The following is a 24577-nucleotide window of genomic DNA, read 5'->3' on the forward strand; positions in this document are numbered from 1 at the left end:
TTCAATAAGTAGAAAGAGTACACTCTAAAATAATGATTAAAAGTATAGTATACATAGTAAATGCATAAACCGTAACATTGTAGTTTATTATCATTGTTAAGTATTAGGTACTGTACATAATTGTATGTGCTTTCATTTAAATGACTGGCAGTGCAGTAGGTTTGTTTACACCAGCATCACCACAAACGTGTGAGTAATGCATTGCACTACGACAGTATAATGGCTACAGCGTCACTAAGCGATAGGAATTTTTCAGCTCCATTATAATCTTACGGGACCACCGTCATATATGCAGTCCATCATTGACCGAAATGTCGTTACCCACCTCATGACTGTAGTTAACAGACCATAGTGTCCCTAAGGGTTAAATGGGCAGTCCATGCACGTGCTACATAATATATATAATCAAAATAAGCAAGGATGAATGGGAGGCTGAGAGCACTTCCCCAATAGAAAGTCATGATGATTTGACAAGTTCTTGGACGTAAGCCCGCTTTTTTTTCTAAAAGTTTTATAGTTTTTAAATTGTACATTTAGTCTTAGGATTTATGATTTTTGAGTTAATTTTGTGTATATGGTGAAGTTAAAAACTTCATTTCTAGGGATTTCTACTTCCAGGAAGATGGAAGTAGAAAAAACTGTAGTCCCACCTTAACACACAGCAGCAAAGACAGAGTGGGGGACGTAGACTTTCATCCTTGCCAGGCTGTAACAAGGTGCTCCTCTCCCCGCTCTCCCCGTCAACTACCTCCCCGCACCCCAACACACACACACAGTGTCTCAGAGAAAGCAGAGTAGGAAACTGAGACTTTACTTGCCTCAGGTTGTAAAAAGGCCCTCCCTCCACCCAGTCAGTGGAGATGCGATGGGGAGCCTGCACTACCTGGCAGTAATTAGGTGCCTGTCACTCTCCCTAATGGGGTGCTGTCGGAAGAGGCCTAGTGGAGAGACAAGACTTTCATTATCACTCAGGTGTAACAAGGCCACACACACACACACACACACACACACACACGCCTTGTCAGTGGAGGTCTCATGGGGAGCAATAATGAGGTACTTCCAAGCCAGGAAAGTATCAATGGAAGCCTAGTGGAGAGCCAGAACTCCCTCTCCTGCACAGCAATAATAAGGAGCCCCCACTTTGGGTGTCAACAGAATCTGAGTGGGGAACCTGGAATTCTATTGCCACCTGGTAGCAATCAGGAGGTCCCCCCACCACTTCGCTTGTCAGAGCAGTGTCAGAGGAAGCCAGCTAAAACAGAAAATTTAAAGTCCAAAGTCTCACAGCATAGTATCCAAATTGTTCAGGTGTCAATTGAAAATCTCTTGTCATGCCAAGAACCAGGAAGATCTCAAACTGAATGAAAAAAGACACTCAATAAATGCTGTGATAGGCAGAATAATGGTATCTCCAAAATGTCCATGCCCTAATCCCAAGCACTTGTGAATACATTACCTTACATGGCAAAAAGGACTTTGCAAATGTGATTAAGGGTAAGGATCTTGAGATGGGGAGATTATCCTGAATTATATGGGTAGGCCCAAACTAATCACAAAAGTGCTTAAAAGTGGAAGAGGGAGGCCAGAAATATGGGACATGAGAAGAACTCAACCCACCACTGCTGACTTTCAAGATGGAAGAAGGGGGCCACAAATCAAGGAATGTGGTGGCCTCTAGATGCTGGAAACAGCTGTAAGCTTACAGTAAGCAAATGGGAACCTCAGTTCTACAACCACAAGAAACTGAATTCTGCCAGCAACCCAATTAAGCAAGGTAATAGATTCTCCCCTAGAGCCTCCAGAAAGAAATGCATGCATGCTGGCACCTTGATTTTAGCTTAGTGCATCAGATGACACTATCAAGAGAGTGAAAAGACAACCCGCAGAATGGAAGAAAATAATTGCAAGTTATATATCTGATAAAGGCTTAATAGCCAGACTATATAAAGAACTCCCATAACCCAACAACAAAAAGACAACCCAATTTAAAAACGGGCAAAGTGCTTGAATAGACATGTCTCCAAAGAAGATATGCAAATGGCCAATAAGCACATGAAAGTATGCTCAACATCACTGGTCATTAAGGGAAATGTAAATCAAAATCTCAATTTGAAAGAATTACGCTAAATGAGAAAAGTCCATCTGAAAAGTTTTGTGTGCAGTGTGATTCCATTAACATAACATTCTTCAAATGAGAACATCATAGAAATGGAGAACCAGTCAGTGGTTGACGGGGTTTAAGGAAGGAGCGGGGGTGGGAGGAAATTAGGTGTGGCTGTAAAAGGATAACATAAGGGATCCTTGTGGTGATGGAAATGTTTATCTTAACTATATTTGTGTCAATATCCAGTTGCTTATATTGTAGGATAATTTGCAAGATGTTACCATTGGGAAGAAACTGGGTAAAGAGTACAGGAGATCTGTCTTATTTCTTAGAAGTGCATGTGAATTTACAATTATCTCAAAATTATAAGTTTAATTTAAACACTCCATTTCTATTATAATAGTTTCCCTTAAAGTCCTAATATGTATACTTAACAAATCTAAATTTAATCCTCATCTGTCACAGAGATGTATCAAAGTTTGATTTCAGCCTTGAATTCAACAAAACCTTACTATTTGATTTTGCTCCATCCTCTGCTTTCATTAAGCCAAATAGCCAGGTGCCTGTTTCCATATCATTTCTGGCATCCTTTAACCTACGTTTAATAAACAATAATGAGATTGTGTTGTTTACCATCATATCTAGTCAGTGTAAGACTACATGTGATGTGAACAAGGCATATCATCCAGGTTTACTGTTATTATCTGAACAGTCGTTTAAAACAGGAATAAGAATTAAGCATAGAGTGAAAATCCTCTTATGTGCTTTATGTGTTGAAATATTATCACTCATTTGAAGTACGAATGGAATTTTCACTATTTCAGGGGTAAACGTCAATAATTAATAATTTGTGAAAATCTGTTAATTTTATGTAATATTGACAATAAAAATTAAATTAATGTAAGGAAGTTAATATAAATATTAAGAGAGACCTCTTTAGTTAGATAGCAGTAAGAAGAACAGCATACACTTGTTCTCAACAAATTTTTATGAATATATACATTAGAATACAGTGAGGAATAATAAGGGTGTGCCTATATCTTAATTTTTCATTTCTAGAATATTTTAAAATAACTTTATAAACTATTATCTATTTTGGCTTTGAGTCTTTAAAGAAAAGGTTCTATTCGAGAATTCTTTCCACCTGGTCAACATAATTTAAAAGTAGAATGTTTACTTTGCCGTATTAAACTTGCACAAGGAAGCAAAACTCCAAAATTACGTATTTTATCATGATAAATCTTCATTTATTCAAGCATAATAAAGTCTGTGAAGAAAAGAAGGAATGCTTAGAAACAAAGGAGGTCCACCTAAGTTGAAAGTGGGTGTTTATTTTTTGGCTCAACTGTGAGTAGAGTGACAAGAAAAATCTAGTAAATGACAGTGAGGCACAATAATATCAATCTTTTACCTTTGACTACTAAAATTTTAATTATAATATAATTATAATATATCAATATATTAATATGTAATACAATATATTAAATATAATGCTAATAATTTTTTCAGTAAAATTTCTTAATTATTTTTATATCCTGGCATTTTCAATTCCTCATTGCAAAGGTTATTGTGTGGCTTTGGCCATGACATCAGGCAAACACTGATTTACAGTCATTCATTCATCATTTGCATGAATTATGACCTCATTGAACTTTACTTTTAATCTTTTATCATAATACATAATTCTAGTGTAATTTGACCGTGACCACAAAACCCCATTTCATATATTATTATTATCTATTATTTTAGTTCCATTTTGTTTCCACATCTCAAAAGTTAGTCATTGTTCACGATATTGTTTTATGCATTCACTGTTTAGATGTTCTCATGTTATTTCTAAATGTTCCTCTGCTTTATAGCTTTTTGTATCCCATTCATTCATCAGTTCTAATTTTTTGTTCACTAAACTATTCGTTGCTTTTGTTATATTTACTGTTCAAACTATACATCTGAGCTTTTAATATCAATGAATATAGTTTCCACTTGTGGTTTTATTATTTCTTTTTTAAAGTGATTTTTTTCACAATTTATTTCTTAATGATCTAATTCTTTTTTTTGTTTTTTTTTTTTGTTTTTTGCTGTGTTTAATAACTTACCTTTAGAATATAATCTGTTGATGAATCATAATGGAAGAGAAAAACAGTGGAAGAAGAAAAGTTTGGGAAGTTATGAAAAAGTAATTGTAGGTGATAATCACATTGATAAACATAGTGGTCTAATATGGCTAAGACTTCACATACTAGGAGGAATTCCCTAGCAATGAATTGTGTGTCCTCAAGGGAGCAGACGTAACTAAATTTCCTAGGCTTCTGTGCAGCTAGGATGCCAGCATGTGTCCTAAGCTTTGCCAATCAAATGTACAAAGGCAAGATTTCTTCTTTCAGAAGAAACATGGGGCATAAGTCTTGCACAGAACTGCTTCCTAGTAAGGGTGAAAGAGCTTAGTAGGTAGATATCTGAGCTTTTAGAGGCAGTGGTGGCATAGGACCTAGCAATGGCATTCTATGCTGGGAGATATAATTCTGCTGGCAGGTGACACTAGGAAATACTGGAGCAATTAGAAGGATTGAGTAATACTAAAGGGTGAGTGATCACTACTGTGCAGAAGCATTTGGAGGGAGAAAATGACAGCTCAGTGTTAAAAATTCTCAGCTAAATATGTGGTTACAGAATCAGGGATTTCCTCTGCCCTAAAACAATTTTGAATTTCTTGTGGCCCCGGAGCTGACATAACTGAAAACCAAATTCATACTATGTACAACTCTGTAGGTTTCTCATTAACAAAAAAGTGGATGAATGAACTGTGGTATATTGATACAGTAGAATATTATACAGAAGCTAATGTGAATGAATGGCAGCTACTTGCAATGAAAGTAAAAATTAATTTTAGCCATATAATATTAAGTGAAGAAAGTAAAATCTATAAGATTATTTATAGCCTGATATCCTGTATCTGAAATAAAAATATACAATTTTTAGAAATACAAATAGATGAAATAAAACTAAAGAAAGCACTTTGGACTTACTTCTTGAGAGTCCCAGTAACTTCTTTGCCTTAAGTTGTGACAAATACAGACACTTCCCAGAAAATGAACTCACTTGCAATAGGAGCACTTGGTTTTATGAAGATAAAATGATCACAAAGACATCTTAGGATACAATTTGAAAGCGCTATGATTTATATGGAACATATTCATTAGAGACAGCAGTTCTGCGTAGTAAATTAATGTCATAGAAATGACCAAAGGAACCCCATGGAAACGCTTAAAAAATGTATCTGGACCTTTACTTGGTCTGTTGACAATGCTTCAAGTTTTCGCGTGGGCATCCAGTAGTGTTCAAATACCTGAGACAATTCAAGAAATTACTTATTTAAAGTATGAATAGATTTTCACAAATCTTCATTTCTTAGCGGAAAATGAAACAGCTATAAATTTTGGTCATTTAACCTAATAGGCATTATGAAGTCTCATTCTCTCTGGGCAGCAATGTTTCATATCCATGAGAATTCTTCTTCTCCTACACGACGTGAGTTCACTACATCTTATAAAGCAGTAAATCAAAGGAAAAGTTCAACTCAACTCAAGATTATCTGTTAAGTGGGAGAGGAGTGGGGGGAGCGGGAGGGAGGAATGGTCCCCTGCTCCGAACATACAGCAGGGAATCAGTAGATCCTACTCAGAGTCCGTGTCATCTTCCCCTTCTGGATCACCCTCTGGGTTTATGTGAACTGGGGATTCCTTGCCAACCACCCCTAAAAGGGAAACAACAACAAAAAGCAGAACCGAGAAATGAGGAAAAGTTTAGGTTCCACCGAGATTTGAACTCGGATCGCTGGATTCAGAGTCCAGAGTGCTAACCATTACACCATGGAACCACACAGTAAACAGTGGCTTTAGCACTCCTTCCTGATAGAAATATATCTTCATTTCTGAATTCAAGTAGTCCTTCTTACAAAAATTGAAATTCGAATCCTACTTTTCACTAATCTACAGCCAAGGCACACGCCTTTTCTCTCGCGCACAGGGCTCTTAGTGCAAAATCCAAAAGCAAATAGGTTTCTAGGGACAGATAAGATAAGTCCGTGCTTTTTAGCGCCCCTCTGCCTTTTCTGCAGCTCGCGGGGCCGTTCTCTGCCCCGCTGCCCGCAGCCGGCTGTCCAGACGCAGGGGCAGGCGGCTCCCGCAGGCGTTGGCCGGGCACGGCTGCCGGGTTGTGTTGCTGCGGCAACGGCGAGGGCTCGCGCCTCCAGAGCGTTTGTCCCGCGTTCTCTTCTCCGAACGCAAGGGAAACTCTTAGAAGCTTAATTTCGTGACATATATATTGTTTATGACTTCATTTGACGTGGTGTGCCAGCCAGTCCTGGCCAGGTGTGGCGTTGCCCAGGGGAACAAAAGCAGGACGCCAAGAGATGCCTTCTGCTTCCCGGAAAGGCTCCACTTCGTGGAGACCAGAGGGTAAAAGCACGATGAAAAGCCTGACCGTTTTCAAAGCAGGGTTTTGTAACATGGTTCTCATTGAGAAGGCTATAATCTGGCTCTTTTACGGGCAGCGGCTATGAGCCTGTCTCAAATTCCTCAGCTGTAAAAATTTCCTGGTATCAAGAATGGGACATGACGTCTGTTCGTTGCCGCCCCAGCAATGGCAGGAGACAGAAGGATCACAGCTTGTCAAAGCGAAAGGCTGAGGAGAGAGGCAAATGGTCTTTACTAAGAGTAAATAATAGCAGATGTCAGGATTCGAACTTTCCCAACAAGACCTCTGGAGCAGTATCGGCATTCTGCCGAGGCAATGTATGTTTCCTAAAGACATCTGATATATGCAAGGAGATACTTCCGGCTTGAAGAGGCCGCGCGGTTACTACTAGGTTAAAACGGGCCCCGCTCGCAGGGCGCGTACTCTGCAGTGTGAGCGACCGCGGCCGCTGGACTAACAGAACATCTCCCTCCCTGTATCTCAGCCACTCCATCTCCTCCCACGCCCCTATGGCCCCCTTATCCACTCACTCTCCAGAAGGAAGAATGAAACTCTTCTGCCAAGTAGGGTAAATAAACGTGATTTCCAGAAGCCTTAGGAACAAGCAACACTAGAATCATGAGCCCTTTCAACATAACTGAAGGACTTCAGGTCCATGCAACAAACTTTCCATGAGCATTTCTAAGGGCTAGGGCTTGTACCAAGTTCTGAGATCTCTGGGGGGGGGGGGGGGAGGAAAAAGAAGTAAAAATATAGGCGTGTTGCAGTCAAAGCTGGAACAATTGAGCAACAATGAATAAAATAGTATTGGATTTCAACACAAAGTATAAAATAAATATCCATGATTCCCTGCTGATATAAATAAATTATTGAATAAATAAATAACTTGGGGAGAAGAGACATTTGGGAAGCAAATAAAATACCTATGAGTGAACATGAAGACTGAAAACCAATTCCTGCAGCCTGGTGCCAGCAGCTTCCCCGATGTGGAACCAACTTCAGTCTCTCAGGGAATCTCCTGTGCAGAAGAGTTCCAAATAACAGGACTCCCCACTCCTTAATTGTGGGCTCTGCATGGTGATTGCTATCCCAAGAGTACAGCATGGAAAATGGGGAAAAAGAGTAAGCAAGGAAGAAATCTGACACACACGACTCAGCCAGGTGACCAAGGTCAACATCAGCAGTGATAAGACATTTTGATATAATATAAATGATGAAAATGGTACTTTACCTCTGTGGTCTTCCTCCCTGAACTCCTCCCCATAATTCCTGTATACTTATGAGAAAAACATCAAACAAATCCCAAATGAGGGGCTTTCTACAAAGTATCTGAGCAATACTCCTCAAAACTGTCAAGATCACCAAAAACAAGGAAAGTCTGAAAGACTGCTATAGCAAAGAAGAGACATGGAGGAGACTAAGAGACTTAGTCTCCAAGAGGAGACTAAGGAGACATGATCACTGAGTATAATGTAGCATTCTAAATTGAATCCTGGAACAGAAAAAGGACACTAGGTAAAAACTAAAAAAATCTAAATAACTTTTGAACTTTTGTTAATAATAATTATAATTATTCATTTATTAATTGTAATAAGTGTACCAAACTAATGTAAGATTTTAATAATAGGAGAAACTGAGTGTGGGATACATGAGAACTCTCTGTTCTATCTTCCCAATTAAGTAGAAACTATTGCTTACAGGAATAAGAACAAAAATGTAACCAAATGAAATTATTTCTTCAAAGTGAATTCAGAGCTCTGGCTTGCAATGTGCACCTGTACAATTCCCTCCTCTTTTAACTAATGAGCCACATCATCAGATTCAGTGATACAGCTTGCACAGCCTACCACTGTCCTAAGAGTATATAGGCTTGGAATTAGGAAGGCGAAATTCCTATGCCATGACAACTGCTCTGCTCAGTGCTATGGACACAGAATTAAGCAGGACACTAACCACTGGTTCTGCCCTTGGAGATTTTTGGTTTACAGTGATGGGATAGACCAAAAGTATAAATAAAATAACACCCACATTGGGAGAGTTAGGGGAAACTGCAGATGACTAGAGGCTAATAGCATATTCTTCAAATAAGAATAAAAACTGAATGTTTGAATTTGAGCAGAGATTGAAGATACTGTTTAAAAGGGAGTCTTGGCCCACACTTTTTCATATATAAGATGCAAGATAGGGGCATAGTCTATGGACTGGTTGTCTGGGCAGCAATACCATGGTAAAAGTAAACGAGGAGCTGAGGAAACGTTTGATGGTGGACTGAGACCATAGCTCAGGCTAAGATTCCAAGGTTGCTTTAGGATCTCAAGTGCCTGCTTTGAACTGTGAACATCAGTGAACATCATGTGTGACTTCAGGGAGCTCTGGAGATTCCAACTGGGCTTTCATCCTCAGTATAATGGTGAGTTCCCTGCAAGACTGGGGTCAGCTCCACATCAGAGAAGTTGCTGGTATCAGTCTGTGGGAATTGGGTTGAAGTCTTCATGTTCACTCAGTCATTTTATTTATTTCCCCCAAAACAAAATACTGCTGGAAAATTCTTCTCCTTCTCTTTCACAGAATAAAGAAGTCAGAGCAAAAATTCAAACCATATTATTTTGGCTCTGGACTCCAGATCATATTGAATAAAATCTATGAAACCTCTTTCTCACAAAGGTGCCCCTAGATACATACATTTATCATTTTGAAAACTACTTCAGGGTGTTTATGGAATACTTGAAGTCCATGGACCCCAGGCAAAGAATCTTCTGCATTTGATTTTCTCCTCTATGTCATCTAATCTAATTTTAAATAAATAAGAAACAAATTTTGCAAGTAGAAATTAAGCATCACACTACTAATGTAAAATCATCTTCTAATTGTGGTTGAATGTTTCACTAATCCTGGTCTTGTAAATTAGGTCAAAGTTACATCCATGACTGAAGCCAAGACACGAGGTAAACCAGTTCTCAGAGGGTGTGGATTTCTGATAATGCAGTCTGGGGAGACTTGACTCAGACACAAGTAGGTCAGACAGAAGGGAGGGGAACAGGCTCATTTTTATCACAGGGTAATTGGATCTCTACTGCAGCTTCTCATTGGCCCCTACTGGGCACTCTCCACTAAGAGGAATCCGTTAAATTCTGATCTTTTTCATGTATTGCTGAAGAAGTAGGCGTGTAAATGGAAGGTAGATACCAGCCATTTTCTCTCATGGCTCAGTGAGATTTCTAAATCTTGTGTCATCTAAAAGTAGATTCCCTGGGCTTCCTCTTGTCTACTCGTGAAGGCACTAGTTATCTCCAAGTCATAACTATCTCATAAACCATATTCTAGCCAGAAGGTCTTGCTGCTCCCTGAAGATTAATAGATAAAGTAGAAAAGATCCCAAAGTTTGTTCACAGGGAGTGCATTAGTAAAGTGGTAAAGGCCTACATGAGCTACCACCCCACTGTGCTCTAAGCTCATGAGTTGTAATCATATCTTCATCGGGAGTCATTTAAAAATCTTATTTGTCCCAAATACTTTACTGTATATGTAAAAGGTTTAATGTTGATGGACTTCTTCTTTATCCTTCTTTAATCCTAAATTACATAAAGAATAGAAATGATTTTTTTCCAACCTACTTAAATTCGCACTCTAACCAAATATTAAAATTCTTTTTTACCTTCTCATTAGTGTAAGGATTCACTATTGTATATTTAAGTGTCCACTATTTTCAAAGAGAAAAAAGAAAAGATAGATTAATTCTAACTGATGTGGGAGACCAAAATTGACCACCCTGAAATATATCTCTTTACCTTGATTGTTTTCTCTGACGGACATTTGACCTCCCCCACTAACTGCCTAAAGGAATTTAACTCTGAGTATGGACAGACTGCCAGAGTCCTCACTAAGCCCATTCTTTTCAAAGTTCTGTTTACCAAATATTTACGTTTGTAAATGTATCTCCCTCTGCATACTGGGAAGAAGCTGGCGGGGGGGGGGGGGGTGGAGATGGCCTTGTCTCTGGAAACTCTTATCAGTTAGGAAAGAGAAGACTTAAATCTACATATTCTTGATTACTATAATTCTTGTCTCTCTGGCCACATTTTCCATAGGTGGCCCTGCAAAGCATTGTCTGACAAACATTTACATTTCCCTCTTCATGTAAATTGTCTTCTTCCCCTCCAAAATCCCAAACCACCCACCCCCAACATCCTCCTTTGTCTTTAGCTGAAGATAGTATTTAAGATGAGAATTTCTGCTATTGTGTTAAGAAAACTCAGTTTCCCTGGTTTCTCCCATGTATGCATGTTATTAAACTTGGTATTATTTTCTCTGGCTAACCTGTCATTTTAATTATTTGGCCAGTCAGAAGAACCTTAAGGGAAGGGGCAGAAGAGGATTCTCCCTCTTCCCTGACACTGAGAACAAGAAACAGTAAAAAATACATGGCAATTTTGAAAAAATATATCAAAAAAAATATCTAGAATTGAAAAATTAACTAATAAAAAATCCAGAATTTAATTGATTTAAAAGAAGATTATGCCCAGATGAAAAGAAAGTTAGTGAACTCAGAGACAAGGCGAAAGAAAATTTCTAGTTTGAAGTATAGAAAGTAAAAGGATAGACATACATAAGGACATAGGAGATAAAGTTAGAAGGTGTAACAAACATGCAATCATTTGAGTCCAGAAAGGAGAGGAGAGGAAAGGAAAGGGAAAGGCAGAAGCAATGTTTGAAGATACAAAGGGTGATAATTTTCCAAACTGATTTTTAAAAAATCAACACAGATGCAAAAAACCCTACAAACTACAATAAGATTAATAAAAAAGTGATCTAAACAGAGGCATGCCGTAGTTAAACTGATACAATTAAATACAAAATCTTAAATACTGGAGAAAATGGTTCATCAGTTTCATATCAAAAATGTGACTGAGATCTGACTTCTCAACACAAAGAGCGGAAGGCAAAAATACAATAGAAGTAATCTATGCAGAAATAGAAGTACAATGATGTACACCTGAAACTTTTACAATGTTATAAACCAATGTTACTGCAATAAACAAAAAATTAAAAAAAAATACAATAGCATGATAACTTTAGTGTGCTAAATGAAAATAACTGCCAACCCCAAATTCTATAATAAATGAAAATATAATTCAAAAATAAAGGCTAAGTAAAAGTAATTTGAGACACACCAAGATGAGAGAATTCTTCATCAGCAGGTATACACTAAAGGAAGTATTAAAGGGAAAACTTTAGTCAAAAGAGATAAAATCTCAGATGGAAGTTCTGGTTGTCACTGAAAACCCTTAGCGTTCCTTGGTTTGTAGCTACATCACTGCAATCTCTGCTCCCCTCTCACGTGGCCTTTGTCCCAGTGTGTCTATGTTTCTATGTGTCTCCAAATCTCTCTCTCCTTATAAGGACACTGTCTTTGGATTTAGGGCCTACTCTAATCCAATAGGACCTCATCTTAGCTTGATTGCACTGGCAAAGACTATTTTCAAATAAAGTCGCATTCTCAGGTACCAAGGGTTAGGACTTCAATATATCTTATTGGGCCACACAATTCAACCCGCTAGAGGAGCAATCCTCTCTTTGCCTGCTTTAAACGAAAACAGATATAGGAGGGCTTTAACTATGAGACAGTTTGAGGGCCTCAGACATGAAAGAATTTCTCCTGTTTGTGTCTGAAAGTCTGTCTGAATCTACTTGATGGTGTTGGCAAAGTTCTACAATTCCCAGAACTCAATCTTATAATCCCTAATTTCCTCACTAAAAAAAAAAAAAAAAGAACCTGATCCTATAGTGTCTCACTGAATCAAGTCTCTAAACCCAGAAACAATCCTATTAATACAGCTAGATTTAATCTGGGATTCACAACCTCTTGTGTGGGATAGAGGGATAGAGAACGTCCTCAGACTGGAACACCTGTTATCCAACCTGCTTCTCCATATTCGCCAGACTCCTAGGGCTGCGGGTTTCCCTCTCTGGGGAAGGAGAAAAGGAGTGAGCTTTTCTGAGGAGATGGAGACCTTCCCAGCATCGTTTTCTTCAGCTCCTGGTCCCTCTCCGCCCCCTCTCACCCTGCACCCCCGCTCAAGTCGAGTTTCAACCAGTCTCTTTAAGGCAGAGAAAGGGCAAAGCCGTTTAAGGCTATCGAAGATATTTCTGTTTTAGTGTTTAACGCTGAAAGCAAACGCGAATGACTCCGCGGTTTCTGATTACCCCAGATTTCTTCCAGCCTGTTTCCAGTCATTGGTATTTGCAGGTCTGAGGTTCCTAGGGCCACCCTCAGCTCCAAACTTCCTTTCTGCTGGTTTCTGACAAATACCTATGAACGAACGCGTCAACGGTGATTAGGCAGTATAGTTCTGGGGCATAGAGAATTCGAATCTCTTGTCTCAGAATGGTTCTTTGAATTCCACCTTCCTCTGCTGAATTTCAATTTGCCGTAGATGACTTATTTCATGCAAGAGTGAGAAGCCTTGAACGGACATAGGAAATTCTTTGTTGCCTGACCTAATAATCACGCACTAAAACATCTTTTACTATATTGCGTTATAGTGTAATATCAAGTAACAGTGAAAGATAGTTTGGTACACAGTTATCAGGAAGCACACCACTCGCTACACCTTCAAAACTGTTAACACGAAATGCCCTTTCATAGGTAGTCGTGGCCGAGTGGTTAAGGCGATGGACTTGAAATCCATTGGGGTTTCCCCGCGCAGGTTCGAATCCTGCCGACTACGGTTTTATCCTCCAACGCCTCCTTTATGTAGTTCCTGTCTATTAGCGCTCCAAACGCAACCGGACCTTCTGCGTTCTAGTTGGCATCTTCACTACTCATTCTGCTTTGCCTGCTGCGTCATTCTTTGGGTCAAATAAACTTCCTCCAATTCAGAGACGTTTGTGTTTTGAAATATTTGACATCAGCCTCAAATGGAGGCGTGAATCTATTAGGGTGTGAACATCACGTACTATTAAGCCTGATTTGAGGAAGACAATTCTCTTTTCCTTAATTACACAAGTTGAATTTGCTCAGCATCACAGTCAGACTACATCCTCTCCTGGGGTGGAGGTGCTTTCCTTGCTGCTGTCTATTCTAGGGAACTCAGGATTTATAAAACAGTATTTACTCTAACAGCTACCATTTTTTGAACCCTTAATATGTCCCAGGCATTGAATTGGTATTACATTCATTATCTCATTTAATTACTAACATAACGTTATCAGATAGGTAATATTAGCCCCATTTTAACAATGAAGAAACCAATGATTGATTTGCCCACACTGGACAGTAAAATGATATCTAGACGAAGGACTTGCTTAAATGTAATTGTGAAATCACATTTTACAAGTATTACAGGGAACATATTTTTTTAAAAAAAAACAGCGGTTAGCAGACTCAATCCTAGCGTAGTTTATGCATAGAAATAATTTTAATATCAGCTCCTACTTATCAAGTACTGATTACATATATGGTCTTCCAAGTGCTTTGTGTATGTTAACTTGTATGATCTTCACAACATGCATCTGAAGTAAACACTACTATTACCCTCATTTTACAAATCTGGAAACTGAGGCCCATAGGAGTAAAATAATTTGACAAAGGTCACCCAGCTAGTTAGTGGCAGGGCTGAGCTTCAACTCCGCCTGGGTTTGTGTCTATAGCTAGGGAGCCAAACGACTTGGGTTTGTGTGGAGGCAGATCCGCTGTGTTTGCATTGACAATGGCGACAGTTGGAAATTAATGTTACTGCCTGACTCTATTCAGAGTTTGTCTCCATAGATAAGTCTAAGTTGCTGGTCTGGAGTGTGGGAATGTTACCCATTGTGTATTAAGTGTTTTGTTAGCCCAACGTTGGGGAATATCATTCAACAGCAATGAGGCTTTACCTATTTTTGAGCAATAATAACAGTAATTGGTATTGTAGCATCATATAAATGACTAGTTTATAAAGAGCACCACGTCCATTGTATCTTCTCAGCCTGAAAACTCCAGAGCTCAAGAGTAGAAAAGGTTTGTTAAACCACAGAAGGTGGGTGTTCAGGCATTGGCTGCCAGGCCCAGGAATATTTCTAGTTTGAGAGTAAAAACAAAATCCATGTTGAACCCCATACAAAGACCATCAGGGAAGCCTGTTGATCCTGGTAAACAGGATTTATTACACTTACTGGCCAAGGGAGAGTCCGATTCTGAAAGAGTCTCAGTGACTCAAAGGGTAGAGTTAGGGAGGGGACTTACAAGAGTTTGGGGGGCCAGGGTTAGTCATAGGATGACTTTAGAACAGAAATTACTAAAGGAGGTCTGTGACAGTGATCAGAATTTGTCAACTAAGCAAATGACTGGGATGAGATAAGATTAGACAAGTCAGTGATCTGATCTTTGGAACACGAATCCATTTGGAATTACTCTTGCTATGGTATTACCATAAAATATATAAATAAAGTGAGGTAAAAAGAACTTGAGCTTAGGTAGTTTGTCTTTCACATCGTAGTTTGGTACAGTTTATCTGTTGTGTATGTCAAAGTATCACATTTGCAAGTTTTAGTTTCTTGTTTCATTACTCATCTATTGCGGCTCAAAGATGACTAGAAATGAGAGTCAAACAACATAGATTGTAAAGAAATGGGATGTAAAAATAAAAAATGAAAATTGGATCAGTTAGAGTAAAGCTCACAAATTTGGTAGCACAGTTTCCCGCTAGTACTCATTGTGTTCAATGCCTCTATCCTACAGTTTAAAGACTCCAGTGGAAAGTTGTCTGGTGCCAGCCCTCTCTTTCTACCTTCTCCAGCACATTGAAAGACCAAGAACATTTATTTGGGCCTTACGGTTGATTTAGGAAACAAAATGTAAATTCAGAGCCTCAGTACTTTGGTTCCCACCCAGAAGAAAGTGGGAAGAAAAGGTTCAGGTAGGAGCAGAGAACATGTGGAAAAACAAAAAGAAGGAGGTGGGGGAAGGAAGGCTAAAGGATGGAAGAGATGGAGCAGAAGAGAAGCCAGCAGGGTGCCAAATACAGGAGTGTCCTCACCCCTCCTAGCCTCTCTTACTCTGAGCTGCCTCAGTCACAGAAGTCCCTCAATGCCCTTGCTCTTGTTCTGACAGGCATCTTTCCACCATCTTCAAAATCAGCCCCAGATGTCAAGGCATTACTTAAAGTCCACCTCCTCTACAAAGTCATTTGAATTGGTTCCATCCTTTTGGATGCAGCCCCTTTGATAAGAGCCCTGTTGACCTTACCAAAACCCCTCCCTTTTGGTTTGAATTGACCAATCCAGCCTTAGCCCAGGAACCCCAAAGCACTCCACCCATGGACCCTAATAAAGGCATGCGCCCCAGGTCCTATCACTCTTTCTGAACTCTGCCTTGACCTCCCCATGTGGCCCCTTGAGATGTGTCCATGTGCTTCCTCCAAGACCTGTGAGTAATAAACCTCTGTGTTTCAGTTTCTCTTGTGGTCTGTTGTTGAACCTCAATTCGATCCACCATCCAGCATCCTGTGCTCCACTTAACAAATGTCAATTTAACAAAGTCATAACAACACATTTATATCTAAATCTGTACTCTGGACACAGTCTTTTGTTAGGCATATGTGATGCAAATATCTTCTCTGAGATTTGCCTTGTACTTGCTTACTGGTGGCTAGCAATGAACAAAATGTTGGGGAAGTCTGATGCAAACACATATCTTTTGTGGTGATTGCTTTTTGTGCTCTGTTTTAGGTCATGAAGATACTATTCTATGTTATCTTTCAGAAGCAACATTGCTTTCCCTTTTATGTTTAAATGTACATTGCATCTGATTGAGTTTTGTGTATGTTGTGATTCATTTGTTTCTGTACGGATGCTCAGCTGAGCCACCAGTTTATAGAATTTCAATGTGTTGAAAAGAATGGTCTTTCCTTATTGCACTGCAGGGTCGCCTTTGTTTTAAATCAAGTGACTGTATGAATGAGTCTGTTTAGGGTGCGTTCTTCTGTTCCATTGGTTTTTTCCATCCCTAAGTGCCACTCTGTCTTGATTGCTATGGGTTTATAATAGTTGTTGTTTTTGTTTTTCCTTTCAGAAAGCTCAGTCTTTAATTCATAAAGTCTGACACACATTCACAAGCGCTTTGCTGGGAGCTTCTGGTCTTGTTGAAAATGGCAATGTTGACACTCTTCACATGCTCCTGGAACTTGGGGAATCTCCTCTTCCTGGAAGTCTGTGACCACTTTGTCCTCTTCCTCCACACATTTGATCTGCATCTTGTGGATGCTATAGTTCAGGTGCACCAGTTTGGAGTTGTCCAGGTCAGCCAGTGCGTCTGGATGGAGCACATGTGAGTCCTCACCTGTGCCACGTAGGTATCATCATTCCAGGGTTTGATGTCTAGGAGGATGGAGGACTTGAACACCTACAGGGGCTTTTTGACCTTTTTCTTGGCATATTGCCCTAGTAGCTCTTTCTGCATGCAAATGCGAGGCAAGCGTTGGACTATTATTATATTCTTATTAACTCTCAATGAGTATTCTAAGTCCTGTGCCATTTAAACCTAGATTCTCCTCTGGGCCTTAAAATAGCTGTGGCTTTGATATTTTAGAATTGCACTGAAATGTTTCTCTGATCAGAGCAGCCAGGACTACGAGTGACGGAAGCTGGGGAGGGTGCGGTTGTCGTGAATAACTGACAGGCGAGTTCCCAGGTTGTTGTGTTCTCAGTTCACAGATGCCATCACCGGGCGCGCTCCGGAAGAAGCTGCAGCACCGCCCACGGATTCCGAGGTCCGCTCCTCAAGATCGCTAACCAGAATGAGTTCTGCAATTTCATATTAAAGAAATATGGAATGCGGTATTTGCTCCTAAGCAGTAGCTACATGATTGCCAGGAATTCCAAAGTGAGTAACTATGAATACAAAACAGAATCGTTCACCTCCCCGTCGGGGAATCGAACCCCGGTCTCCCGCGTGACAGGCGGGGATACTTACCACTATACTAACGAGGAGGAACTTGAAACCACCCTCTTAAAGATATCTAATAAAATGAAATCCTCCTGTCCGCCTTCTTTTAGCCTATAGATTTGTGCTCTACTTGCTTGATTACATTTGGCAAATCTACATTTCAGCTCCCTCGGACTCGTCCGCCACCAACCAAGTCTCGCTCCAGCCCTTTTCCCGGCCCGCTCGCTCCATCCACCTCTGCCCTGGAGCTGAAACGCTCGGGCCTGGCAGCACAGCCTGCTCTCCCTACAGGGATGGTGTCGTTTTCTTTGACGGTGTTTCTCGTACTAGATTTGCAAGCAACGAATCTAGGCGACCAAAGCTGTTGAACCTTTGATTCCACGGAGTCTCTCTGCTAATTCACCGTAGACTGCGATCTAGGAAATAAGACTTATTTCTGTGGAGGAAGAAAACACTATCAAGAGTTGTCTTGAAAATATAGGCTTCAAGCGGTCTTGGAGGGCAAGGAAACACGAGGTGTCCCCGAGATCTGTGCGGAGGCTTCGCTGACGGGAATATGATTAGGGCTCTACTTACTAAGGCACCTTTAATTTTAATAAAAATAGTAGAGTAATAGCAACTTCCATTCTCTATTGCTGTGCAATTTTGGCCCGGGCAAAGAACCGAACAAGTTTAGTCAAGGATCTTACACGTTGCGGTTTGTTTCGTTTTCTCTCTCCGCCAAGAAATTCCCAATTATATTCGCTCGGAAAAAAAGAAAACAACTTCCGTAGTCGGCAGGATTCGAACCTGCGCGGGGAGACCCCAATGGATTTCTAGTCCATCGCCTTAACCACTCGGCCACGACTACACGGTCCCGGTCGCTTTTTTTTTCAAGTTACGGACAGGCAAGCACTGATGTCTATTTATCAAAAACTTAATACTAGTTTTCCTCGAGTTTTGGACTCATAGCTACTCCTTGTTTTCTTCTTTCAGCTTTTCTCTCTTTCGAATTTTCAGGTAAAGTATATGTATTTCTTTGTGTTTGGATTTAAAGCGTGCCCACACCTGCTTTAAAACTAGAGCATGATTCTACACCTCTTGTCATCTGGTTGAAGAAACAAGGAGTAGTGTGGCATGGAAATTGATCTGGTAAAAATAATACTAGTATCTAACAACTCTGAATTTCACATGCCTTCTGATTAACAACTTCATTTAACCTTCAGAACAGTTCCACGAAGTGCTGCCATCCACATTTACAAATAGAAAATGTGCGAATGAGAGAAGTTGCTAAATTCACAGGGCTACTGAGTATTGGAATCAAAGCGTCTTGGTCTGCATCTTTCCTCATAGACATATAGTAAATGACTCCTTTGAGAACTGAAAAGCAATAATTACTAGTCCCATCTGCATCAGAAGGATAAATCCCACTTGGTCACGGCATATTATCCTTCTTAAAAACTGCTGGATTCAATTTGCTAAAATTTGTTAAGAACATTTGCAACTATTTTCTTGGGGAGCCTTGGTCTGTAATTTTTTTCTCAAACTGTCATCTAGTTTTGATAGAGTAATGTTGACCTCATAAAATGAATAGAGAAGTATTCTCTCTTCTAATTTTTGGAAAAGTTTATGTAGACATGGTGTTATTCCTTCTTTAAATGTTTGGTAGAATTCACCAATAAAGCCATCTGGGCCTGGATCTTTCTTTATGAGAAGATTTTTGGTTACAAATTCTATTTTTTGTAGATATATGACAATTCAGATGATTTATTTCTTTTTTGGTGAACTTTAGTAGCTTGTGTCTTTCAAGATACATTTCTTCTAATTTGTCAAATTAATTGGCATAATATTGTTCATAATAATCTTTTATTGTCTGTAGAATCCATATAAATGTCCCCTCTTTCTTTCCTGATATTGTTAATTTGTGATTTTTTTTTTCTGATCAGTCTGCTAGAGATTTGTCAATATTATTCATCTTGTCAAAGAACCAGACTTTGGGATTTATTGATTTTCTCTACTGTTTTTCTGTTTTGTTTTATTGATTTTTTTGCCCTTCTCTTTAATATTTCTTTCATTCTGCTTCCTTTGAGTTTAATTTGCTCTTCTATTTCTAGTTTCTTAAGGTGGAAATATAGATAATTGATTTGAGAACTTTGTTCTTTTACAATATATACATTTCTTGCTATAAATTGCCCTCTCTACAAAACTTTAGCTGCCTCCCAGACATGTTGCTATATTTTGTTGTTATTTTCATTTAATTAAAAAAGTTAAATTTCCCTTTTGATATTTATATGGCCTGTGGGTTATTTAGAAGTATTTTGTTTAATTTCTGTTACTGATCTCTGGTTTCATTCTGTTGTAGTCACAGAATATATTTTCTATGCTTTTGATCCTTTTAAACTTAATCAGATTTGTTTTATAGCCCAAAATATGGTCTGTCTTGGTGAGTATTCCATAAGCACTTGAAAATAATATATTCTGCTATTGTTGGATAGAGTATTCTATAAATATTAATTAGGTCAAGTGTGTTGATAATGTTCACGAGTTGTATATCCTTACTGATTTTCCTAACTACTTGTTCTATCAGTTACTGAGAGAGGTGTTAAAATCTCCAACTATATTTGAGGAATTTTTCTATTTCTCTTTGCAGTTTATCAGATTTTGCTACATGTATTTTGAAACTTTGTTATTAGGTACATATACATGTAGGATTGTTATGTCCTCATGATGTATTTACTCCTCTATCGTTATGAAATGTCCCTCTTGATCTGTTTCCAGGCAGTAAGCTGGGGTGATTTCTTTCTCATTTGTTTTCCTTCTCCCAGGTATCAGAGTTAGTCACTGTCTGAAGTTGTCTACTGCTTGAAGAACATTGTTTCATATACTTCATTGGGTTTTCTAGGTTAAGGTGGGAGAGTAAGTCTGGTCCCAGTTACTCCACCATGGTGAAAAACAGAAGTACTTATAGCATTGATCATTTTAAGTCCACCAATCCGACTTTAAATCTTGGTGGGGTATCATCCTTCCCTTTGTTAGTGTTTATTCATCCTTTTTCTCCATGATCTTCTTCTTGAATATATACATTACTGCAACCAATTTTATTCCTGGTCAACATTCTTCAAGGGTTAACAATTGGAACAAGTCCATGAAAAAAATTGCAGTCAGGGTTCAATAAGAGAAGCAGAAATACTGGGATGGATATATATAAATTTCATAAATTTCATATATATATATGATTTGTAAGAGCTGGCTAAGTAGTCTCTATAATGCTGAAGCTTGACGTTCACAGGGCAGACTGTCAATAAGAGAAGATAGATGTAAAGTGGGGAAGATTAGAACAAGCTGGAACCCACAAGCATGAAGCGGAGCCCCATGTGATAGACTGAAATCTTCATCAGCTCTGGTTGCCTCTGACCTTGGTGGTGCAGGTGTTCCAAGGCCAGGGCACTTCATTTGGAGTTAAACTCACACATTTGGTCCAGGAAAGGAGGAGACTGAAAGAGGATCCAGGGGAAGCTGGGGGAGTTGCAGGCCCCACTGCTTCCTCATGACAAGGTAAGTCAGCAGATGAGTTAGTATGAGCTACAAAATATCTGCTACTTGACTTTGTCCCTCCAAATCTCCTACAAGAATATCTCTTGAGGACCATCCAACAAGAAACATACAGAAAAGGGAATTCTGGAGAATGTAGTTCAACCTGGCCAAGTTGATATCATAGATATGAAGATGATGTTTTGGTATTTACATATGTATAATAACCAATAGCACACTGTCTTAGTTACTGTAGATTTATAAGTAATTACATATAAGTCTTGATATATATGTTGTATAAGTCCTCCAACTTTGCTATCTTCTTCAATATTTTCTTGTTTTTTTTAAGTTGCTCTACATTTCCAAATGTCTTTTTGAAACTGTGAGTTAATTTCCATAAAATATGTATTTGGAGGTTGATTGGGATTTCATTGAATCTATTGATCAATTTGGAAGTAGTTGTCATCTTGACAAAATTGAATCTTCCAAAAAGTAAACATAGATAGCATTTTCCTCCATTTAATTTCCATAAGCAATATTTTGCAGTTTTTAATGCAGATTTCTTGCACATCTTTTGTTAGATTTATTCCTAAACTTTTAAGTTTTTTCTGCAAATGGAATATTTGAATTTTAATTTCCACTTGTTACACACACATACATTTTGTATATGGTCTATAATGAAAAGAAGAAACAGAGACAAATAATGTTTGAGCTTAGCTGAAAGTGGGCATGTACATATTACTTCAAATGTTAAGTACAGTGACTGAAGAAATAATTTGGTGAATAATCCTGCTGCACAAATCACTCTTTTACATTTTAACCACTAATATTTAAATAACATAATGGTAATCATTAATGTTTAAATTAAAATATTGCATATAACTTCAGGTTTATTTTTATATCCTAGATGGTTGTTTCTTGATTATGAACTTTGATGGTGACTTCACAGAAGAACTGATGTAACACTCAACCATTCAATGCACTTCCCATTTTTACCTGATACAAAATCATGAGACCCCAGAATTTGATTATATTCACACCCTCCAACTATACATGACACTGCTGTATAATACTTCCACCTTGTACCTAAAATCTAAATATAGTCATTATTTAAAATAATGTTTAGGGGCCACCTCTCTGTCGTAGTGGTTAAGTTCTTCATGCTCTGCTTCAGTAGCCTGGGTTCGTGGGTTCAGATCCCCCGTGCCGACCTATACTACTTGTCAGCCATGCTATGGCAGCAACCCACATACAAAATAGAGGAAGATTGGCACAAATGTTAGCTCAGGGCTAATCTTCCTCAAACAATAAAAGGGGAAGATTGGCAACGGATGTTAGCTCAGAGCAGATCTTCCTCAGCAAAAATAATAATAATAATAATGTTTATTAATTTCCTTGCTTAGTACAGAATTTTACATACTATTCTTTCATCAGATCTAAATTCATATTTAATAATTTCCTCATCACCTATGTTATGTCAAATGTTCAAATGGTATTTGGGTTTTTATTTCAATGAGTCTGTTTTTTCTTTACTGTTCTATTGGTTTCTTTTTCTTCTTTCAACTTTTTCTTTTGACATAATTTCTAATTTATGGAAAAGTTGCAAGAATAGTACAAAGAATTTTCATAAATCATTTATGTAGATTCACCAAATGTTAACAATTTACCATATGTGCTTTATTTTTCTCGATAGATAGATATGGATAGATTTACATCTATGTAATTTTTTTCTTAGCTATTGAGAGTGAGTTTCAGACAAGATGTCTCTTTACGCCTTAATACTTCCTTGTGTATTTTCTAAAACCAGGGACCTTCTCTTTCCTAACCACAGAACAATTATAAAACCAGGATTAAAACTCTTATTTAATCTACAGACATTGTTAATGTTTTGCCAATTGTGCGAATCCTTTATTTCGGGAAAAATACATTGCATTCAGTTGTCATGTCTCTTTAGTCCTTTAATATGGAAGCGTTCCTCAATCTTTCTTTGTCTTTCACTCATTGACATTTAGTAAAATAAGTAGGTCAAGGTATTTTGTAGTATGCCCCCTCAGTTTGAATTTGTCTGACATTTCCTGCACGTTAAATTCAGATTATGTATTTTTAGCAGAAATACCACACAAGTGAGGATGTGTCCATCTCAGTTCATCATATTGGGAGGCACATGATGTGATTATCCTAATACTCAAAATGCTAACTATGATCAATTGATTAAGGTGGTGTCTGTCAAGTGTCTCCATTGTCAAGTTACTATTTTCCCTTAGCACTACTCATCACACGATTTATGCAGCTCGCTTCTATTTCATTACATTTGGTTGTCTTGAAAAGAATAAATTAAAAGAAGAAGAAATTTAATAGTTGTGTAGAAGAACAAGAACAGTTTGTCAGGGCCACAAAATTCGGTGAAAAGATCCAGCCATCCCATTCGGGAATTGAACATATGCATTCTAGGTGACAGGCGAGGATGCACACCACTACTCTAAAAAGGAAGTGCTCGAAGGAAAAAAATACCTCTCGTTCCCCCCGATCCCAGACTCCTGGACAGGATGATCCGGCGAGACAATGTTGGTTTACCTGCTGGTGTGACGATTCTCTTACTAAAATCATAAACAGATATCTCAGGTTCGACTCCCTGCAACGGAGAAGTGAGTCAAGGATTTCATGAAGTTTACTTTTTCAAGTGAGACATATTTTTGTGGTCTCTCAAGAAGGGCGTGATTCGGCGGAGAAGAAAATCCGAGGCGGGGCTTTCAAGGACAGGAAATGAGTCTGCATCGCCGAGACCTGCATTTCGCTCAAAGAGCTTGGATTTTTTTTGTTGTTGTTTTTAGTTTTGCTTGTTTGTTTTGTTTTTTGCCTATAGAGGCAATTTAAAAAAAAAAAATCATCTCACGATGAGAGCTCTGTGGCAGTAAAGTTTTGAGTGAGGGTTGGAGCAGGGCAAGTTTAGTGAAGAAGTCTGCACTGTCGTGGTGGGAAGCGGTTAGTGAGTTCCTTTCCGGGTAATTTCAGATTGTCAAACTGATCAATGGAGGAGGCAGTACTAAATTCAGAGAGAGAAAAAAAATATCCCGTAGTCGGCAGGATTCGAACCTGCGCGGAGAGACCCCAATGGATTTCTAGTCCATCGCCTTAACCACTCGGCCACGACTACACCTGCGTGGGAGAAGTAAATTGACAAGAATCACGTGGCAGTCTAAAACATGATGTGTACAAACCCGTGCTTTGGGTGCGCTTGCTGGAAACGCTGAGGTGGAATGAAAACTAGAGGAAAGGACATACCCGGAAATCAAGAGCACTGGAATGAGAGAGACAAGAGTGCTCACCGCACGAGCATCAGCGTTACCAGCAAATTTCAGGTCAGTTCAGGTAAGACCCCGCCAGCGCCTGCCTGCTCTGGGGACCTGGCCGCGCTGGTGCGGGCTTCTGTACTCACCACCACTGGCACCAAACCTAGCCCGTACCAAAGGGGAGTCAGGTCCTAACTTTCTTCTAGTCCGGAATGTTTGGACTTCCTGGAGCCCAAGGCTCCTCTTTGAATAAAGCTGTGAGAGGTGGATTCC

The 24577-nt window shown here is 39.0% G+C and overlaps 5 non-coding genes across 5 annotated transcripts; 1 reads left to right on the top strand and 4 right to left on the bottom strand.

The window, feature by feature from the left end:
* Positions 1-5909: 5909 nt before the first annotated feature.
* TRNAQ-CUG (transfer RNA glutamine (anticodon CUG)) lies at positions 5910-5981 on the bottom strand. The gene has a single exon. It is a non-coding gene; the product is annotated as a tRNA-Gln (tRNA).
* Positions 5982-13226: 7245 nt separating this feature from the next.
* TRNAS-UGA (transfer RNA serine (anticodon UGA)) lies at positions 13227-13308 on the top strand. Its single transcript has one exon. It is a non-coding gene; the product is annotated as a tRNA-Ser (tRNA).
* Positions 13309-17476: 4168 nt separating this feature from the next.
* TRNAD-GUC (transfer RNA aspartic acid (anticodon GUC)) lies at positions 17477-17548 on the bottom strand. The gene has a single exon. It is a non-coding gene; the product is annotated as a tRNA-Asp (tRNA).
* Positions 17549-18272: 724 nt separating this feature from the next.
* TRNAS-AGA (transfer RNA serine (anticodon AGA)) lies at positions 18273-18354 on the bottom strand. The gene has a single exon. It is a non-coding gene; the product is annotated as a tRNA-Ser (tRNA).
* A 5732-nt stretch (positions 18355-24086) lies between these two features.
* Positions 24087-24168, bottom strand: TRNAS-AGA (transfer RNA serine (anticodon AGA)). Its single transcript has one exon. It is a non-coding gene; the product is annotated as a tRNA-Ser (tRNA).
* Between the last annotated feature and the right edge of the window lie 409 nt (positions 24169-24577).

This window comes from Diceros bicornis, chromosome 14 (assembly GCF_020826845.1).
Source record: "Diceros bicornis minor isolate mBicDic1 chromosome 14, mDicBic1.mat.cur, whole genome shotgun sequence".
Taxonomy (NCBI): Eukaryota; Metazoa; Chordata; class Mammalia; order Perissodactyla; family Rhinocerotidae; genus Diceros; species Diceros bicornis.